Here is a 21,557-nt window from a genome sequence, read left to right as displayed (position 1 = left end):
TGATGGAAGTGTAGTGCTTACCGAGTGATGGAAGTGCAATTTTTACCAAGTAACGAAAGTATAGTGTTTACCAAGTGAAAGCAAGGTAAACAAAGGATTTAGTTTTTACCAAGTGACACTACATCGAGCCACCTGTGGTTATCGAGTTCAGAACTATGTCGAGTGATTAATATGGACCAAGCCTTCACTTCTACTGAGTGCATGATGATGCCAAGTAATGCAGTGGATGTTGAGTATCAAAAGGTCACCGAGTCAATTTAGTGAACTCAAGTTATTTACTATTGGGCCAACTCAGTATTATTTTGTTCACTTGTGTTTTGGCCGACCCTGCAATTGTAATTATTGGAATGGTATATACGTAATGTATTATATCATTTCCAAGATGTATGAGACATAGATGAGGATATCAAGATAGACATATAATGTTTTGAGAAGAATGAAAGCAAATCAACAGAAGAGTACAACATTTAGAAAGGTCTACAAGGAGCAGTAAAGATTCATCAGTCATAAGAGGTGATCTATACTTCAAGGATCTAATCAACAAATCAAGTTTTTAAGTAGATCCACTGTTTCATCCTAATAGGTGAATTAGTTTTGTAAATCCTTTAACAGGGTACACTTAACAGTCTTTGTATAAATCTCCTAATAGAGTGCATACTTTAGTGTATGTTTGTAAATCCTCTAACAAAGTGGACCTAGTAGTTCTTTATGCTCCTAATGGGGCAGATCACCAGAAGTTGTCAATGTAAGCCTTAACAGGCCAACTTCATATTGCAGTAATGAAGTTTTGTGGGTATCATCCCCACCCCAATTTTACTTTCTATTTGGAAGGTTTCTAGGTTACCAAATCATTGTGTACATGTGTTATGAATGTCTACTTTCTCATATATGCAGTAGAGTAGATGAATGTATGGTGAATAGTATATATGGTTAAAGTGTTGGATTGTTTAAAAGTTTTGAAGTTACTGATTCACCCCTCCCCTCTCAGTAACCTATCATATCTTGAATATTTTCAACAAGCTCTACCCATTATGAGATCCTCTTGGAAGATGGCCCTTAGTGCAAATGTACTTTGTCTTGGTTAGATATCGTACTCAACCTGTGGTTTGTGGAATGTGATCCAAAGAATCCTATATATGTCCTTAGAGGTGACTATCATCTCTCCAAGGGGCATGTGAAAATTGTTCAGCTCCAAATGGAAACACTTTACAAGTGCAATTAGTAACTCATGGTTCACCTACAGATCGGGGATACCACATAGATGTGAAAGGCTAAGGGAGTCAATATGTGCCATGCTTGCGACATCCAATTGGTGAATCAGAGCTTCCAAAGGGGGATGGTGTGATTTGAATGAGACACTCAAAAAACTCACCTACAAACATGAAAAAAACATGAACACAATTAATATATGACATAAGACACATCATACTATTCGTAAATGTGCAATAAAATACCGAAGACATGAAAAAATGACTAAAAAATTTGCAAGATGACAATAAAAAAATTCATGTTTTTGGAATTTTTTTTTTTACACACAACACTAGATTTTCACCTGAGATTTCATTTCTTCATGCAAGGAAGAGCATTACTGAACGTGAAAAATGAATAGTTTTTAGGGTCTCTCATGTGAGAGATGGGTACCTCCCATGCGAGGAAACCTAATGACATAAATTTTTGAAACACTCAAAAAATGTGGAAAAATCATCAAAATGCATGAAATTTTCAATGCAAAGGAGGTTGATCGATCACTCAGCAAAAACTCGTAGTTTATCAATTGGCTATGTTGCCTCAAATGCTCAAATTAGTGACGATGCAAATGGACCACCATGTTTTTTCCTCAAAACTCTCTTCTTCACAAAAGACAAAAGCACAAATGGTTTGAAAATGACCTTTTGGCCCCTTATATAGGTTTTCACCTAATTTTTCAAAGTTCTCTAATTAACGTGAAAATCACCCCTAGCTAATTTGACTACTTTGAACTCATTTTCAAGATCAAATTTGAAATCTGACACACTTAAACAACTCAATATGGCATTTTAAAATTTTGGGACCAACATGATTGAATGCTTATGTAGTGTATTTTTTGATACTTTGCAAATCTTAGAATATTCTTAAATCATATTTTCTTCAAACTTTTTCCAACTTTTTTAGAAAAGTCAACTTTGGTCAAGCAAAGTCAAACTTGGTCTTTTGGACCTTGAAATTAATTCGAATCAAATTCAAATTTTCTTCAGACTCTTATGATCTATTCTACATTCTTCTGAATCTTTGATCATCACTATTCTAGTGTGTCATCTTTCAATTTCACTCTTGAGGGGGCAAGATGACCACATCATTAAATCTTTCAAAATTGGCTTCAACCCAATTTGAACATCGTGTCCTCATTGCTAGGGGTATCTCATCACTCAAGGCATCTTTGCTCCCCCAATCTGGAATCATATGTCATCTATCTCATCCTTTTTATCAATTTATCAATCTTATAACAGTTCTTGTCATAGTTCAATGGGCAGGTATCAAGACAGTCTAACCTTGAATCCTAGGGATTAGGCCTCATTCTAGGGATAATCCTACAACTCATGATAGGACTTGTTATATTTTATGGAATAGTATCTAGGTGTTCTACTTGGACTCTAGAGGATTAAGCTCCATTTTGGAGATACTTCTATTTCTTGCTGAGGATTAAGCTTCATTTTGGATATAATCCTTTCTTGTTGAGAATTAAGCTCCATTCTCGAGATAATTCTAAACTCTTTCTTTCAATCACTATTCGATGGATAGGTATCGAGAAAATCTAACCCTGACCCTTGAGGATTAAGCCTCATTCTGGGGACAATCCTACAACTCATTATAGGACTTGTTATCTTTTATTGACCAGTATCTAGGTGTTCTACCTGGACTCTGGAGGATTAAGCTCCATTCTAGAGATAATTCTATTTCTTGCCAAGGATTAAGCTCTGTTATGGAGATAATTCTATTTCTTGCTAAGGATTAAGCTTAATTCTAGTGATAATCCTAATTCTTGATAAGAATTAAGCTTTGTTATGGAGATAATTCAAAACTCTTGCTTTCAATCATTATTTAATGGATAGGTATTGGGATATTCTTACCTTGACACCTAGGGCTTAAGCCTCATTCTGGGGATAATTCTATGAATCGTGATTAATCTTGTTATCTTCTAATGGATAGGTATTGGGGCAATCTAACCTTGACTCCTGAGAATTGAGTCTCGTTCTCAGAATGATTCTATTAAGTTTGATAAACTTTGCTCTTTCATATCGGTATCTAGGTGTTTTATCTATATTCCCTAAGGCTAAGCTTCGTTCTAGAGATAACTTTAGAAAGCTCATCAACTAGTCTCTATATCATCAATCTCAAAACCAATCTCACTTCTTGGTCTATATTCTCAAATTTTTGATTTCTTTGAATCAATGTGCTACTTACACATTCATTCAAAAAGGGGAATACCGCTAAATTGGCACATTGCCATACTTAACCAATTATGGTCTATTGATCTTACCTAGAGTTCGATTGAACTAGGTAATTCTGATAATCTCTACTTGACCTAAGTGTCAAATGTAGAAAATCCTTAATCTATATTAATCATATACTTGATTTAATTCCTAAGTATTGACTCAAATTAGCTACATTAAACCTATTAATCAAATTTAATTTAATTATAAGTCTTCATACTTTAATTAAATTAAAATAACCTTTTAGCTAATGTACAAGGGAATTAAATTTATTTTATCTAATTAAATATCATCATTCTAATTATTGAATTTAATTATTCAATTAATTAGATTATTCATTTATGAGGTCATATTTAATCTTTTTAAACCAAATATCTTCTTCAAATACTTTTCTTCAATTCATAAATAGAAACATTGAGTGAACTAGAATTGGAAAAGGAATGAGATTAGTTAACTCCTCATCACATTTAGAAGTGATCAATTAACTCTCATTCACAAAGGAATGTTCTATTATGACTAAATCTCATCTTCAATCTCAATCGTTGATCAAATTCTTGGATTCTATTTAAGAAATCCTTAACCTCTCATTTCATAAGGTGCATATGAATAGTATCGAACTAATTCCAAATTGTTGAATCAATTATCTATATTTACAATTTCATTTGCTTTCACACTTACTTTCATATAGCTTAAAAATTCATACATTTAGATTAAGTTGCTTGTTTTACTCTTAGATTAACTTGCATACATTTAGCTTAAAATCTTGCATATCATTTAGATTTAAATCCTTCATACTAGATGGTCTGGTTGCTAATCTCCCAACTCTAAGAGTGGACAACAAAATCCAATTAGTTAGAAGGCAATAGATCGATTTGTAGGATCATTTCAAATGGACAATCCCATGTTCATTTTGGGATGATTCTCACATGTAAGGATCATGTTGAACTGTGGTTAATTTATAGGCCATAATTAGCACTCACAACTGCCACTTTTGATATATGAGTAAACTTGTTATCAAAATCTTTTACCAATTTCTAGCTTCTTATTGGGGATTTGTCTCTATTACTTTGGCTAATATGACATTTTGTAGTTTCTCTAAAACTTCTTCCAAAGTATTTTCTAGACTTTTCACCTTCTTGTTCCTTTCAAACAATTTAATCAAAGATGATATCAGTCCTAACTGATCATCATCATCACCAAAAATATTATCCAATGCTAGTTCCAATGGGGATTTGGCCTTTTTTTTTGGAAATCTAATTGAAAAGATCATTGTTGAAGAATGAAGAAGATTGTTGATAAAGAATGTTTTCAATCATTGTTTTGTCACTGATGTCAAACTTGCTATTTGCTGGAATGACAATTGCTTATAAGATCCAAGTACTATCACTTAGTTGATTGATGAAGAGGATTTAATCAACAAGATGTAACAAAAGTACCTAAGGGAAAGGTTAAGTTATGGTTTTGTAATGAAGTATAGGGATGAAGTAAGACAATGGTAAAATGATGTATTGATAATATACTTGAAGATACAGAGGTTGGCCACACTTAGAAACTTGGCCACAAGGCTGTCTGCAAAGCTTGGCTAAGTTTATTAGTGAGTGTCGAGCAAGCTGGTTCATGCTAAGTAGAATTTTAGTTAGTGCCAAGAAAATGCAAAATCTAGTGTGTGCCAAGTGATACAGAAGAAGCCGAGCAAGTTTAGGTTTCAAGAAAGTAATAGGTGCCAAGCTTCAGAAAAACTTAGTGGATGCTGAGTGAATCCATAGTAGGTGTCAAGCATCAATAAAATGTAGTTGGTGTTGAGTAACATAGTATGTGACAAGCACCCAAATTTTAATAGTGCCGAGTTGTTGCATTATGTGAAAAGTCAAAGATTCACCAGATTTGAGCTGACAAGTTTGTTACCTTGAATTTTGTGAACTAGATGGAGGATAAGGATGACGAGTTGATGGTAAAATTTTTTAGGTAAACTATTTTTGGGTGAATTTAGGAGGATTCTTCATGATGTTTCTAGAAGAACTAAGATATGAGGTAGATTCATTAAATCCTACCTAATCCATTCGAATTGAAATTAAAAGCGAGAAGATTCAAGAGGGAAAAGTATTCTAGACTTATATTTAAGGAGTCACAGGCCAAGAAGCCAGAGTGGATGGGATGCCAGGTTGTAAAGTGGTTGAGAAGAAGGCACTATGAAGGAAGAACAGAGCACAAAAAGTCTACTTTGATAAGTGGCTATATAGGAGATTGCACTAGTACGTCAAGCATGAAGACTCAAGGAGAGAAAGCTTGAAAGAGAACAAGCCGTCAGAGCTAAAGAGACTAAAAGCCAAGAAAATTGTGAAGAGCTGAATAGAGATCTAAAATCTACAAGTTAAGTTGTGAGTTACATCAGGTCAAAAGCCCTTGTTGTTACTTTCTAACAATTGTGTTAGCTAGGGTAAAATCCTATGGACTTAGGTTGGTTTAACATCCATTTGTAAATCCTTTAACAAGGTGAAATTCCAAGTGAATGTTCTAAAGTCCTCTAACTAGGCCCACTTCTAATAGGGTGGTTAAATCCTTTAACCAGGTCACATTTAAAGTGTAATGTAGCCTTTAATAGTGCAGGCCTTTCATAGGGCATCACTTAAGAAGAATGAGAATTGAGTAGCATGTTACTAGTGGTTTTTCCCTAATTGGGTTTCCATGTAAATGACTGTGTTATGTGTTGATCTTTCATGTGTTATGTTTGCATGCTGATTTTACAGTAACTTGCTAAATAGAAAAGTTTAAGCTTGGATGCATGAACAATTTAGTGGGCCCACTTTAATTGATCAAAAAGTTTTAGTTGGATATTTGGACCTTGAATAACTGATTCACCCCCCCTCTCGATTATTCTAAAGCATTTCTAACATTTTTAGGGGTTTGCAACAAAATATCTTCCTCATGCTAGAATACAACTTTGTCTACTTCAACTGAGGTAAGAATATGAATTCCTTCATTACTATCATCCAATTCTTTCTAATCCTCTTTTCTTGTTTTTGCTCCTATGTTTTTTCCTCTTCTTCCTTTTCTTCTTCTTATTTCTTCTTCATCTCTTATTCCTTCCTCTTTTCTTCTTCCTCCCTTCCCTTCCCTTCTTCTACTTTCCTCTTTTCTTCTCCCTCTTTTCTTTTCTTCTTCTCTAATCTTTCTTTCTTCTAACCTCTTCTTCTTTCTTTCCTTCTTCCTCTACTTTCTTCCTCTTTTCTTCTTCCTCATCCTTAGAATTGGCACAATCCACCAAAATGTCAACAATGGATGGTCTGTAGTCCTTAAATGGATCCTTTGTTGTGTCCAAGATAATACTTGTATTGTTTATATATGCATAGTGTTAGTAACAATAGTTACCTATAGAGTAGCCTCTATCATAACTATATATTTGGTAACTTCTACCACTAATACTAGCGCCTATTGGAATTATAGATGGAGTAACTGAGAGGGGGGGTGAATCAATTACCACAAAAACAAATCCACAGGTCCCTTATATCTCTTAAATAACTAGTTACTGCTATCATTCGGTAGCTACATAGAAAAATGCTGTAGCTTGGTAGATTAACTTCTTACTAAACTTTAAGCATTCACAATTATTATCATACATGCAAAAGTAAATAACATGAACACAAGAGACACCAGATTTAATGTGTAAACCCAATATGGGAAAAAATCAAGTAACTAGCTACCAATTTTCACTCTTCTGAAGTGAGTCCTGTTAGGCTCCAACCCTATTAAAGGTTACAAAACACACTGTTAGGTGTGACCTAGTTAGAGGATTTAATCACCCTGTTAGGAGTGGCCTTGATAGAGGACTTTAAAACAATTCAGTAGAATTGTCCACCTTGTTAGAGGATTTACAAAATGGCTGTTAGACCAACTTTGTTAAGAGATTTAGGAATTACTGTTATAATGATTAGAAAGTAACAATAAGTGACCTGAATGAGATGCAACTGAACTTTGCTGATACAAATCTCTACCCTGCTTCAATAGATACTCATTGATTGAATACAACTCTGCTTCTCCTCAAGGATATCTGATCCTTCTTCAAAATTCTCTTATATTTCCTCTTAACACAATCAACTCATTGCATGCTTGTTCCTTACAATTAGAATTCACAACTTGACCTTTTATTTATACATTAAAAATTGTTAAGTTGGCTCATTTACAAGTTACATTTACCAATAAGCCATACATCAGTTAGCTACAAATATTACATTAAACAAATAAACTTTATTTCACAAAATAATGAAATCCTTTGTTGGCTGACCTTACTCGTTAAACACTACTCCAAATTTTTTTTCTAGTGTTAACCAAGTGAAGCTTGGTAAACACTACAAACTCTGCAAAATCTTTTGGAGACCGAGTGAACTTGATAAGAACTAACTTTCCTTTATTGACCTTACTAGCTTGGTAGAAATTGATTTCTACCACAGAAGCCTTTAGCGCCCAAGTGAGCTCGGTAGAATTTGTCTTCATAGTGTAACCTCAAGAAATGCTTGGTAGACTCTATAATACACTTTGCTAACCTTCTAAGCTTGGTAGACCTTATCTTTTGCCTTGTAACCATTTGAGCTTAGTAGACTTTGATTGATAACTGATATGACATTTGTGTAACATCAAAGACAACACACAATTGAACAATTGTATCCAACAATGTTTGTTTCAATGTCATTATTGTTGGTGCCTCAACTGATGGTGTCACTTCATCTTTTTTCTTTGTTTTCACTATAACTATAGGGATTTCTCTTCTAAGTCTTTTCTTTCTTCTACTTGGCTAGATGCTAAGGTCATGTATGTCACAATTGCCTATTTTGTTTCCTGATTAACCTCTTCATAATTTCCTCTCATTATTAATAATGCTCTTCTTTTATTCCTCAATAAGGTCTCAATAGCCTTCATGATGTTCTCAAGGTGTTTCATCATGCTTAATTTCACATAGTTTCCTTATTTGATTTTCTCTTATTTTCTTATCCACATCAACTATTCTCTTCTTTCTATTTATCAATCTATCATACATGTTTTTGGGTATTTGTTTCTATACACCTTCAAATATCTCACTACTACATTTTCTAACTGTAATCTATCCATATTACCATACAAATTATAAAACTTATTTAACTAAACAAAAATTACCATTGTTAATGATTGAGTTGTTATGTCTCTCTACTTTAGGATTCTAGGGCTTCCTTCCTATAGGTTCCATCATTTATTCCTTCACTTGCTTTGCATATTTTGCCTCTATTTCCTCCTCATCTAATTCTTTAGATTTAGACTCAACTACATTAGCCTTTCTTCTCAGTGTGCTATGGATGGTTTTTTTTTCCTTCCTAGGCCCACTAGATATTTGTTTATTTCTTTTGTGTGCAAGAGATTTCATTTTTTTTTTGTTTTACTTTAGTTGACCTCATAGACCTTCTGGTGATGGGTGAGATGACTATTTTTTCTTTGACAATGCTCACATCTTCTTTATCCTTATGTCTCTAAACTCATGGTTGAACTTGTGAAACTATAACATAAGGTGCACTAGCTAAAGGTCTAGCTACTGTAACTCCTTGTGCTAATCCTATCTCCATTGCTAAAATTTTTTCCATCAAAAATTCAGATTGTCCATTTTCTCTCATCTCTATAGAAACACAAATATCTTCCTTATACTCTTCTCTACTCATACCTATTTCTTTCAATATGGCATTAATCTTCTTATTTACTCTCTTCTTAATATCTTTACTATGGAGTTCATTGTGAACTTCCTTTACTTTCTCCTTATATGTGCCCTATCTAGGACACTATTTATCTTTGTTTGACCTAAGGATTATCTTTGCATAACCCTCTATTAACTCTTTTGTCATCTCATATCCTATAGGATCAATGAGTTTGACCCTTAGTTCCACTGCTTCCATGCATGTCACTTCAGTTTCAACCATGAAACAAATATCATATTTATACTTATCTACCAAATATTGAGTGATTCTATATCTTTTCTTCATTGTAGCTTGGAAACTCTTCATCATCCTTGAAATTTCCTCTATCATTCTATCCTCTAATTATCTTCTATAATAGTAAGTGATCATACTCATTGTACAATTGCTAGTATCCCATTCATGATATGGAATTCCAAGAAATCTTCTAATTAAGTTTAGAAAAACAAATGTGTTATCAATGACTCAAATCCCAACATTGCATTCTTTGTCTTCTTAATTCTTTCAATGTTGTCCAATAACTAATGTCTCAAAATTTCACACATATTTGATTTCTTCCCTTGTACTATCATCAGATAGGTTGCATGGATAAATCCAACAAGTACCGAGTTAAACCTATGAGTATAGTTCATCTTGTATCCAATTATTTTACTTATCAATCTTACTTCAATCTTTGTTATCATGTCCAATTGCATGTTTCTCCCACTAGAGTTCATTTTTAGGTTAGTCTCAACTAACTACTTCACATATTTCTCATTTATTGAATTGCTACCCCCATTACTTAGTCCAGTAAGCTTATGAATTAGTTCATTGTCAATCATAACATGTATATCACCTACCTAGAACATGTCCACATGAATACTTCTTAGTATATTTCTGGTTCATTCATGATTATCAAACTCAGTGTAAAACATGTGCCTGATTACATTTATCTCATTCAAATGAGTTCAAACCCTTGCTTAAGTGATAGGTTATTTCTATAGACCAAATCTAGGTCTTTGGGAATGTCACTATCACCAATACTTTCAAATTTGCAATGAATGTATGCCATAATGTCCTCTACATGTAAAATATTATAGGGTACTTGTGAAAATTCTCCAAGGGGATCATCCTCCATAGAAATATATTGGTGTCTCTTAAATTTGTACCTAGGCCTCTCACTCACATCACATATTGCGAGATTTTCCATTATTTCAAATTAAGACTTCAAATTATAACTGTGCAAACAATAAATACATTGATTTCAAGGAACTAGGGATTGCTTCAATATGTTGTTTTAAAATACTTTAGATTCACCTCAAATTTTCTCCAAAGATATCCTTTAACTCTTGCATGATCAAATGGTGCTCAATAACTAAATTTTGAGCCTTAGATCACATTCAATCTAATTATGTATTAATTGCACAATAACGTAATCAACAAAAGTTGTTTTTGATTACCAAGAGACTTGTTTTATTTTGTGCCCTCACAAATGGACTCCAAATCTTCAAGCCCACTTAACCAAAGCTTCAACACATCATGTTGTACCTCATACTAATTGCGCATGCCTTAATACTTCCTTGGATGCCTCTTCTACCTTTTTGATGCTAATTCCTTTATAAAATGCTTAATTTAAGTAGGATGAATCAATCACTATGACTGATTTCAATCTTCCTTTAGGTACTTCCTTTGACTATTCTTCTAATACCAAATGTGAACTATTAGAATATTTAGAATAACCAAGAGGGGAGGGGGTAGTGAATCAATTACCCAAGGTCCAGATGTACCAATTGAACAAACAATCACTAAATTAACTTCAGATCTTATAATTCCATAGCTTGGTCTCTACAACCAACTTTTAGTAACTTTAATTAGTTGTCCACTATCCTAAATATAAAAAACTTGCATAGTGTTAACATTAGTTAGTAAAACACTATAAATAAAATCTACACAAGTTTGACACTAGGATTTAATATGGAAATCCAATTTGGGAAAAACCACCAACATGTCACTAATTTTTACTCTTCTGAAGTGAGCTCTATTAGGAGACAACCCTATTAAAGGTTACGAAACACACTGTTAAATGTGACCTTGCTAAAGGATTTAATCACCCTATCAAGAGTGGCCTTGTTTGAGGACTTTAGAACATTCAATTAGAATTTCACCCTGCTAAAGAATTTACATATGACTACTAGGTCAACCTTGATTAAAAGATTTCAAATACTGATTACAATGGTTAGAACATAACAATAGATTTTGATTTGTTAAGTACAACTCACTTTGCATGTACAAATCTCAGTTCATCTCATACATATTGATTCATCGTCTAGCCTTCATTGTCATCTTAGTCTTTGATTCACTTGGCAACCCTTCAAGCAATCATTCTTTACCTCTTCTCAAATCTTCTCAGTCTTATGTTTAGATTTACCATTCAATAACATTAGCAATTGCTCCAACTCGCTAGAACTCTCTCACATGCACACACACACACACTACACACACTACACACACATAGTAGATTAGGCCCTTGTACCTCCTTATATATGTAATTGTAATGCCCACCCATAGTTTTCTTTTCTATTTTGATTGCTAAACTCTTTTAGGCTGATTTCATGCATTGATTAGCTTTAGAGATACTAGATTTATAATTATATGATATTATTTCAAGACTTGGTTTAAAGATATGCTAGTGATGATTACTTAGTTGAATTAATTTCACATGTTATTAATGTTTATAATTTCTTGTGCATTAATGATGTTTCAAATGATTCATAGTTAATAAATGCGATATCTCTAAGAATGATGTCAAATATTATTTTAATGATGATTATTTTATATTCATAATGATGCATTGTTATATTTGAGCCTTCAATGTTTTGACTTGTGATGTATTATGATACTTACCCCATACTTGTATGTGTATGATTCACATGTCTATTTTATCTTCTATCTTGTTACCCACCAAAAATTCTCATACATGTTGTTCAAAAATTTTGATGTTTCCTTTCACCTAAATTTTGAACTTGAGCCTTGAACTCAATCAAGTTAAAAGTTAAAAGTTTAATTGATCTTGGTCTTATCAGGACAATTTGTTTCGATGATTTTGTTTCCTTTCTTTGGACTTGAACTCTAAACTAAGTGAGTTCAAGGTTCAAAGTTCATTCCTCATGTCCATATGTTGTCTAGGCCTGGTGAGATCAATGTTATTAGATGAATTTTGATGTTCTTTAAAATTTAACTTTGAACAATCATTTGTTCAAGTTCATAATTTTCTAGTCATGTTTTACTTTCCTATGACAATAATGATTCTATATGCTAGAATTCCTATAATTATCAGCTTTGAACTTGAAGCCTTGAACCCCAAGGTGGCTCAAGAGTTCATTTCATTAACTCAAAATATTCAACAAAGGCGACAAGCGATAGTACAAAGATTTGCCAAAATCTTTCTTAAAATGTTTAAGTGACACATTGTAATGACTAACTAGTATGAAGGGTGGTGAAAAGATTTGTTACATACGAGAGGAAACTAACTCATTAATTATTGAATGCTCCTTTCAAATTGGTACTTGCCCTATTGAATCATGATGCAATTACCTATTTAAGGTTGTTTTAATCTACCTTTCTATTTTATTATGCTAACTAGTGAATGAGGTAAGTGTTTACACTTTCTTTGGAGTTGTAAGCGATCTACAACATAGATTATCCATGGAAGTGCCTTGTAGTTTCTTCTTCATGGTGTGTCCTTTTCCCAATTTCCTTGTTGGTTACTATTAGAATTCCAATTTTAAGTAGAATAACCTGATTAGATCTTTTTGTTTCTATCTATTCTTACTAGATTAAAAAAGGGGTTTGTTTTAGCTATTTATCTCCTATGGCCATGTCTCATCCATAATTACCTTAAAAAAGCCTAGCACTTCCCTTACTAGTTTTCTACTAGAACTAAAATACACTTTCCTAGCTAACGAGGAAATTAACAAGATTCTGACTAGGTTTTTAAAGCCCAAACTTGGGTCCATCACAAAAAAGGTAACCAAAATTGGACTGTTGTAGGCTGGGGTTTTTCCTAAAGTATTCTTTTCCCAGAGTTTATTTTAGAATGCAAAAATAGATAGGATGCCACCCAGAGGTGTATTAGAACATACCTAGGTGAAGTTATGGTGTATGTGAATAGAGTCATAATTATGGGTTCCTTAAAGATTCTAGCACATGAAGAATACAAAACTTGGACTATTGACCTTTCAAATGCCAAATTTGCATCAGACCCAAGCATATTCAATAATTCCATTCCCAAAAATTATATACTTAAGCCAGAGAAAGGAGGTTCCTAAATTCCTTATCCCCTGACAAGAGAACATATGATACCTGAGATAAAATATGTAACTACCCTTACGAATAGAATCAAAGGAAAAAAGCATGCTTTCCACTAGGAAAATTGGATGTACTTCTTTGTTCAAGTAATTTTAAGTAACAAGAAATGTATTGATTGGGTAGAGATCATAGCAGACTGATTGCATGATGAACTTTCCCAAGTATCTAGAGTTTATGGTTTTTACATGAGTTTGTATTTGTGAACTACATCTTGGCATGCTGCAAATAATGGGTTTGACTGCCTCATGCTTTTTTGGTAAATGACGTGCCCATAAATGAGTATTTCCCTTCCTTAAAGAAAGAAAAGAATCAAGGTAATTTCAAAAGGGTGCAAGATACTTTCCTTACTAAATTAGTGTTTGAAATACAAGGAAAGGAGAAGAAGAGTTTGACTAAAAAAAAACACAATTCATATCCATTCTATGGTGGTTTCTTTACCCAGTTCTCTAAATTTACATACATTTGAGTCAGTGGATATGGGGGAAGGCCCCTTAAGTTGCACATATATTGCTTAGATTGTTATGTTCTAATTGAAGTTTGTAGACAAGTAGAAATGGTTGATAAAAGTTGCAAGGTTAGGAAGGGTTCTAGTTCTACTTTCCCCATAGAACTTGGTCATTAAAGGTGTAAAACTATCCAAGGTACTTTTGACCTATAACATGAATTAAAAATGATGAATGTAGAAACGTATAATGCCTATTCTAGTTTTGATAGAAAAGAATTTTCCCAACCCCTATTCAACTTGTATCCTTCATTCTCATATGTTCTTTATTTATAAGATTCTTGGGCTGATTGTGAAGATGACTATGAGGTAAGGAAAAGATGGTGGTCTAGGCTCACTTTGAAATAGATAAAGGAGTATAAACTCCATATGAATATAAAAGGTGTGAAAGAAGATAAAGACAATGAAGTGGTCAACCCTTTCTATATATCTCAAGTCAAAGCTTTTCCCTTTCTAGAGATAGATTGAGATTCACTTGAGGAAGATAACTTGTAGGCTAGGATAGACCCAGTCATTGAAAGATGTAAAAATTGGCTAAAAGAGAAAAGGAAGTCTAAGATGGGAGATTTAGGGCAACATCCATAAGAGGCTTTCATTAGCTCTAATTCTCCTCTGACTATTCATGGTACTGAAAAAGGTGTCACCTTTTCCCTTGTAGGTATTTTGAACCTTGAAGATGAAGATGAAGATGAAGTTGAATGCTGGCCCGCCTCACAATAGGTGTGTGATAATCATGCCCAATGCCTTACTTAGGAATTGTATATTCAATCTAAGTATTATTCTACCTACTATGAGGTTAATTTAATTTGTCAACCTACGGATGTATACTTGAAATGGTTGACACAGTATGTGCACTAGGTTTCTTAAAGAGTCATTACGCTTATGCTATAGGAAAGTAAAATGAAAGAAAAAAGCCTACACTAGTACTACAAGAAACTAACACATTTAAATCTTCACTAAAATGAATGCTAGAAATACATTAAATGCTAACCTATATTCCAACTCAGACCATTAACTATAACTATTCTTACAGATGCTGTAGGAACACTCAATAAGTATTATGCTCTAGGAGTAAATTTAAAGTTTCTACTTGAAATACTAGAAATTTTGGAAGTAAATCTACACAAATCTAGTCTAATCCACCTCCCAAGTGGCCCCCCTTTGTTAGCTTCTACTAATCTACTAACATAGAATGTAAACCAAGAATTATCTCATTATATTGCAAAATTCCCTACATGAGAATAATACATAAAACTATAAAATAATTCACTATGAGAGTCAATAGTTTCTTTTCATAAAATTTCTTCCAACCTCCTAAAATGATCAATCTAATCCCTATAAATAGAGGATTGACACTTATTCTAAAATAAGAAAGAAAATAAACTGACTCCAAATCTGCTAGAGAAAAAGAAGGAAACATAACAATTCACGGTACAAACAATAAAGTCTAGATAACCAAGTCATAGTGATAGTAAAAATAGAGGAAATATAGCAAATTTTCATCCTTGAATTCATGGAATAATGGCTCCTCCTTTGTAGCAATCACATCTCCTAATACCATTATGGTTCTTCCATTGTAATTGAACTTTTAATCTTCCTCCTTGAATGCTGTTGACCATCTCCAACTTCTTCCCTATCAACTTAGTTATGATGTAGAAATATTTGCAAACAAGCATAATCAAATTAAATCTAAATACTAAAACACACATTCTGATGGTTATATGAAATACTGCATTATATATATAATATTGGAAAAATATGACATACTATCTACCCATAGGTTAATGTTTCTATTTGGACTTAATCATAGGTTCAACTAAACATAAGTTCACAAATGTCTTGGTAATGTTAAAATAAAGTATTTTAAAATTATCATAAATAGAGCAATAATTAGCTTCATCATCTATCCCCTAGTAATTTTGATGCTTGTCCTCAATCATTGTATCTTCTAGTCATTGATCAGAAATCTCCAACTTCAATCCTCCCTCTCTTGCTACTTTTGAAGGTGTAGTAGAATCCTCATGTTCTCTCCTAGACTTTCCTTCTATGGTCCTCTTGCAACTTGTCAAGTCATTCAAAAATGATCATATGAGGGCTACATGATCATTGGTGGTTGTATTGTGAGTGGACACCATAGTTCTGGTCTAGCTTACCTTCCCAACTGTATGAATTTTGGAGCTTAGTGAAGGGTAACCTCTAAGTTAATAGGACTATGTGACTCTGATCTTTTGAGTCCTTCAGGTAATCTTCCCCATCTACTTTTAACACCAACCATGACTCTTTGAAAGTTAAAGTAAGGTAGGTTATCATATTTTTGCATATACCTTTTTTTTGACTTGAAAGATTCATTTTCTTATCTCGTTGTGTTTATCCCCATAGGTCAATCTATAGAAATCCCTAAGGATTTCTTCTAGTATATCACCCTTGGCTCTTACTAGTAGGAGTTCTATTCTTTCCTCATCTTTGTAATTGTTTAATTGTCTATCATAATTAGCTTCACTGTACATCCAAGACATTAGGGCCCTTAGATGTATATCTCCTATGTAAGGTCAAGGATTCCATTGAGTTTCTTCTAGGATAATGAAATTGTGTGTATATAATTCACAGAGTAAATTTTTCTACCAAGATGGAAGAGTTTGGTATAAACCATATAACTCCTAGGTTGTCTTGAATTCTACATTTATGTCTTTGAGGGTCAGCATAAGATGGAATAAAAGGAATTGTTCTTTTAAACAAATAGCATAGATTCTAGGTGGTGGTCTTCAAGTAATTATTTGATCAACCAATTTGAGGGCATGATCCATCTTTTGTTTCTATTTTTCCAATTGCTCTCTTAATTCTACAAATTTCTTCTCCTTGATATGCTATAACCTTCTTCATCTCCTTTTTCTCTTCTTTCCATAGGGTTGTTTTCATCACATATTTATTATACAATAGAAAAAGAAGCATTTTCAGGGTAATTGGGCCACTTTCTTCCTCATAATTATTTTTGCATTGTTGCCTCCATGATTGTTCTAAGAAATTTGTAAACCATGCTCGCTTGTAGGGAACTAGGCCATTTTTTGAACAAGTTAACCGATGCATTATTGGGGTTTTTCCATCTTCACAGCCTAGAGTATCTTGTTGGCCTACCAGGGAATTATTTTTGCTTTCATTCACCTTAACCCTACACTCATCTTTAGGGTTTTGAGGAATGTATGGAATTTCAAGTTGATTGGGGGAATCATCTGGGACAACTTGTACTAGGGATTCTTTATTAGATGGTTTGGGTAAAGTAGATTGAGTTTCTACCGATACTTTAGAAGTTTGTCCTTTCATTCTAGGGCTTCTTAACATTGGGGTCTCCTTAAGTACCATGACCTTCTTCCCACTACCTCTTTTAGGTGTCTCTATTGCAAGAGTGATTGTTGTAGGACCCAACTTTGTTTTCTTTTACTTTGAGATTATCGGTTTTTGTTTTTTGCTACTAGAGCTGAGGTTTCTTCTTGCACTTTCCATTTCCTCTTTGTGGGAAGAGGTAGGTACATTGCTCTTTTGATTAAGTAAAGACACATTTTCTTGCACATTTCTAGTTTCAACATCTTGGGTGCTTTGCTCAGTAGTTGTGTTAAGGGGGACTGCATTTTCTTCATTGGGCTATTCATTAGGGGTAGCCTAAGGTTGCAAGGTTTTATACTAGAAAAATTTGGCCCATGAAATGGGAGAGGCATCCCTAAGAGATCTCTCTATAAGAAATTTGATTAGGGCATGGTGAGTAATAGAGGCATCCTTCCCTTTTTGGGTTTCCTCGGCACTAATACATAACATATTGTACAAGAAATTGGGAACATTCACTAGAGAATCATGCCTTATATAAATAAGAAACTTAAAATGATGTGCATGCAAATATAAAAATCTTCCTTCATAGGTAAAATACCTAATAATGTGTATGATCAACTCATTATATGGTAGAAGAAGAGACATTCTTTTGCAACCCTTCTTGGTTATATCCAATGGAGGATTAGTTGGTATGAAAAATTGGGCCCTAGTTGACCTTGCATCATGTGCATTAGGGTAGTGTTCTCCTACTACTGGTAACCTTGTTACTTCTACTATCCACTCTTCTGTGGCAACAACTATTAATCCCCATATTATTTCTTCTTCTTCCTCAAATGTACGTATAAATTTAGTGGCTACTTCATCATCAAACTCTATTAGTTTTAAAAAGTACCCTAACCAGCCACATGCATTAATTCTTCTCACTGCCTCCACATCTAAAAGTAAAACACCATGCTCCACTGGTTCTTGTTGCTACAATTGTCCTTCCCATTTGTTCTTGTTAATTTTAGGCTCTGCTCTGCTTGAATTATTACCTTCTTCTCTTCTATAAATTTAGGCTTTCTTTTGTTTTTGAAAATCACAAACCTTTCCACATTTCACATTCTTTTCTGCTAATTTCCATCATGAACAATATGTCATGAGTAATAATAATGTGGGTTTAATGAAAATAAATCATAGATATGCAAAAATCTTCCCAAAATTGAATTTGGGTCATATCATAGCCTGATAGTGAGTAATTATTTGAGAATAAGAGTACGACACATGACACCCTTGTACTATGGCAACTAGGTTTTAAAGAGAATGTATAGATTTAAATATTTGTAATATAAAAAAAAAATATGTCGTTGTGAATTAGTAACCTTCCCTACACCCTAAAAAGCATGGACATATGTCCTTACTTTTCATAATTGAAATGGGGTATGGAATTGGCATAACACTACAATAATATATGTAATGCAGTAATAGATATAGCCAATGAAATCTACGTTCTATAAATGAATACAATTTTGAAAACATTATACCTGCTAATTGATAATTGCACGTGCCAAAAGGAGGTGAGAGTTGAAGGTCAACAGTGATAACATACGTCAGCAAACTCATCATGTTATTGAAAGCATTGCAAAATGATGATGTAGAAGATGGGTGGATGGAAGAAAGAAATGAGATGGGTTGAAAAAGAAGAAATTAGAAGGTGAATGAAGAATTTGAACTTTATGTGGACATAAAGTGTCTATTATGGGCATGCTTGAAGGAGTTGTTATTGAAGAGCTATAGGCAAGAGGTCAACACCTTTTGCTATAGGAAGTGTGTTAGCTAGGAAATTGTGTAGTTGGAATTGCTGGAGGAACTCCTCTTTGGTCTATGGTTTATGATAGATGTTCAACCTATGATGATTTACAAGAAATTTGAAGTGGATAGGATCAATAGTTTTTAGCTAGACTGCTCCATTGTCAAAGACATACTCAATTTGATAAGTCCCTAGCCATCGAGTCTGCAAGTTCCCTAGATTCTCTTTAAAATGAGAATCATATAGAAGGGCCCAATCTCACACTTGGAATAGTTTATTAATAATATGTGCATCATGCCACTTATTTCACTATTGCTGAATTATCTCTACTCTTTCTAATGCTATCTTCCACATTTCTTCAAGTGAGTTCAAGTGGAGAAGTCTCACTTGTTGTGTTGTAGGAAGATTCATGTTCAATTCCAAAGCAGTGTGCAGGGTTTTATGTTCAAATTCAATAGGAAAAATTTCTTCTTTGCCATACACAAGTTCAAATGGAGTAAAGCTAGTGTTTTTCTTCCACGTAGTTTGATATGCCCATACAACTTTAGTTAATCTACTATTCCAATCCTTCTTGTGAATGTGCACTATCTTAGTTAGAATGGCTCCAATTTCTCTATTGGTGACCTCTGATTGCCCATTTTCTTGAGGGTGATAGCAACTATATTTGCAATGCCTTTTGCATTATTCTTTCATAACCTCAGTGATTAAGCTTGATGTAAACTGGGCTTCTTGATCTGTGACAATTTCTCTAGGAACTCCATAGCGGGTGGATATTTCTTCATATAAGAATTTGGCTACTTTTTCATTACCCTAAATTCAACCCATTTGGTTACATAATCCGTGCATACTAAGATGTAAGATTTGCCACTAGATGGTGGGTCAATTGGACCTATAAAGTCCATACCCCACTTGTCAAAAGGTGTTACTACAACCTATGGATTGAGTGACATCTCATTAGTTTTGGTTGGGCATCCCATCCTTTGGCATTTGTCACAGTTGGTTATATAAGTTACTACATCCTTATGTAATGTTGGCCAATAATACCTAGTAGTAATTACCTTTTGTGCTATTCTCTTTCATGAAAAATGGCCTCCACATGGTTCATCATGACACACATGTAGTATGTAATATATTTCATCCTCTCTGATACATCTCCTCATGATATGATCTAGTCTAGTATAGAAGAGATTGTTTTCTATCCATGAATATTGAAAACTTTTCTCTGCTAAATTCCTTTTATCCTTGTGAGAGAAGTGTGGTGGCATTCTATTTGTAGCTAGATAGTTTACTATCTATGTATACCATGGTATATGAGTTTATATATGGAACAAGTTCTAAAAAGATATCTTCAATGGGGGTTGGATCGTCATCAACAATGTGTAGTCTAGACAAATAATCAACAACTATGTTCGACTTGCCTAGCTTTTCAATAATGGTAATATCAAACTTCTATAACAACAAGAGCCATCTTGCCAATCTACTAGTTACAAAAAGTTTTTTCATTAAGTACCTTATAGCTGAGTGGTTAGTATGAACAAGAATAGGATATCTAGTTACATAATGTCTAAATTTGTTCAATATTAGACTAAACTAAAATTTATTTTTAACTTACTATGTAATTAAGTTTAGGGCCATGAAGACTTTTACTAATATAGTAGATGGCATTTTCAAGATTAGCTAGCTTTTGTTCTAATACAACACCTACAACATAGTCTCATGCATCAGTATGAATATGAAATAGAATTGACCAATCAGGTTCCTTTAAAATTGGTGATGTAGTGAGAAGTTTCTTAAGCTATAGAAAGGCTTCACTACATTTAGGTGTCCAAATGAATTCAATTTCCTCAGTCAAAAGTGTATACAAAGGACTAGCTATTTTATTGAAATCTTTTATGAAATGCCTATAATAGGTAGCATGACCTAAAAAATATCTTACATCCTTTTATTTTGTAAGTATGGGAAATGTTAGAATTACCTCTGTCTTAGCTAGATCCACTTGTATTCCTATAGCTGATATAAAATGACCAAGCACCACTCCTCGCATGAGCATGAAACATTTCTCACTATTGAGTGATAGATTATGTTCTTTTCATCGAACAAGAACCTTTCCAAGATTCATCAAGGTTTCTTCAAAGGTGACTCCAAACATTGTGAATCATCTATGTATATTTCTATGCAATCATATGATATATTAGCAAAAATGCTGATGATAGCTGTTTGAAATATTGCGGGGGCATTACACAATCCAAATGGAAAGATAGAACATGAAAAAGTACCCCATGGGTATGTAAATGTGGTTTTATCTTGATCTTTAGGAGCTATACTTATTTGATTATAACTATTGTACCCATCTAGGAAAGAAAAATATTTCTTGCCAGCCAGAGTGTCTAGAACTTCATCAATGAAGGGTAAAGGAAAGT

This window comes from Cupressus sempervirens, chromosome 6 (assembly GCF_028749045.1).
Source record: "Cupressus sempervirens isolate cs-2001-9-10 chromosome 6, ASM2874904v1, whole genome shotgun sequence".
Taxonomy (NCBI): Eukaryota; Viridiplantae; Streptophyta; class Pinopsida; order Cupressales; family Cupressaceae; genus Cupressus; species Cupressus sempervirens.
The sequence above is the reverse complement of the archived record's forward strand: the minus strand, read 5'-3'. Positions refer to the sequence as shown.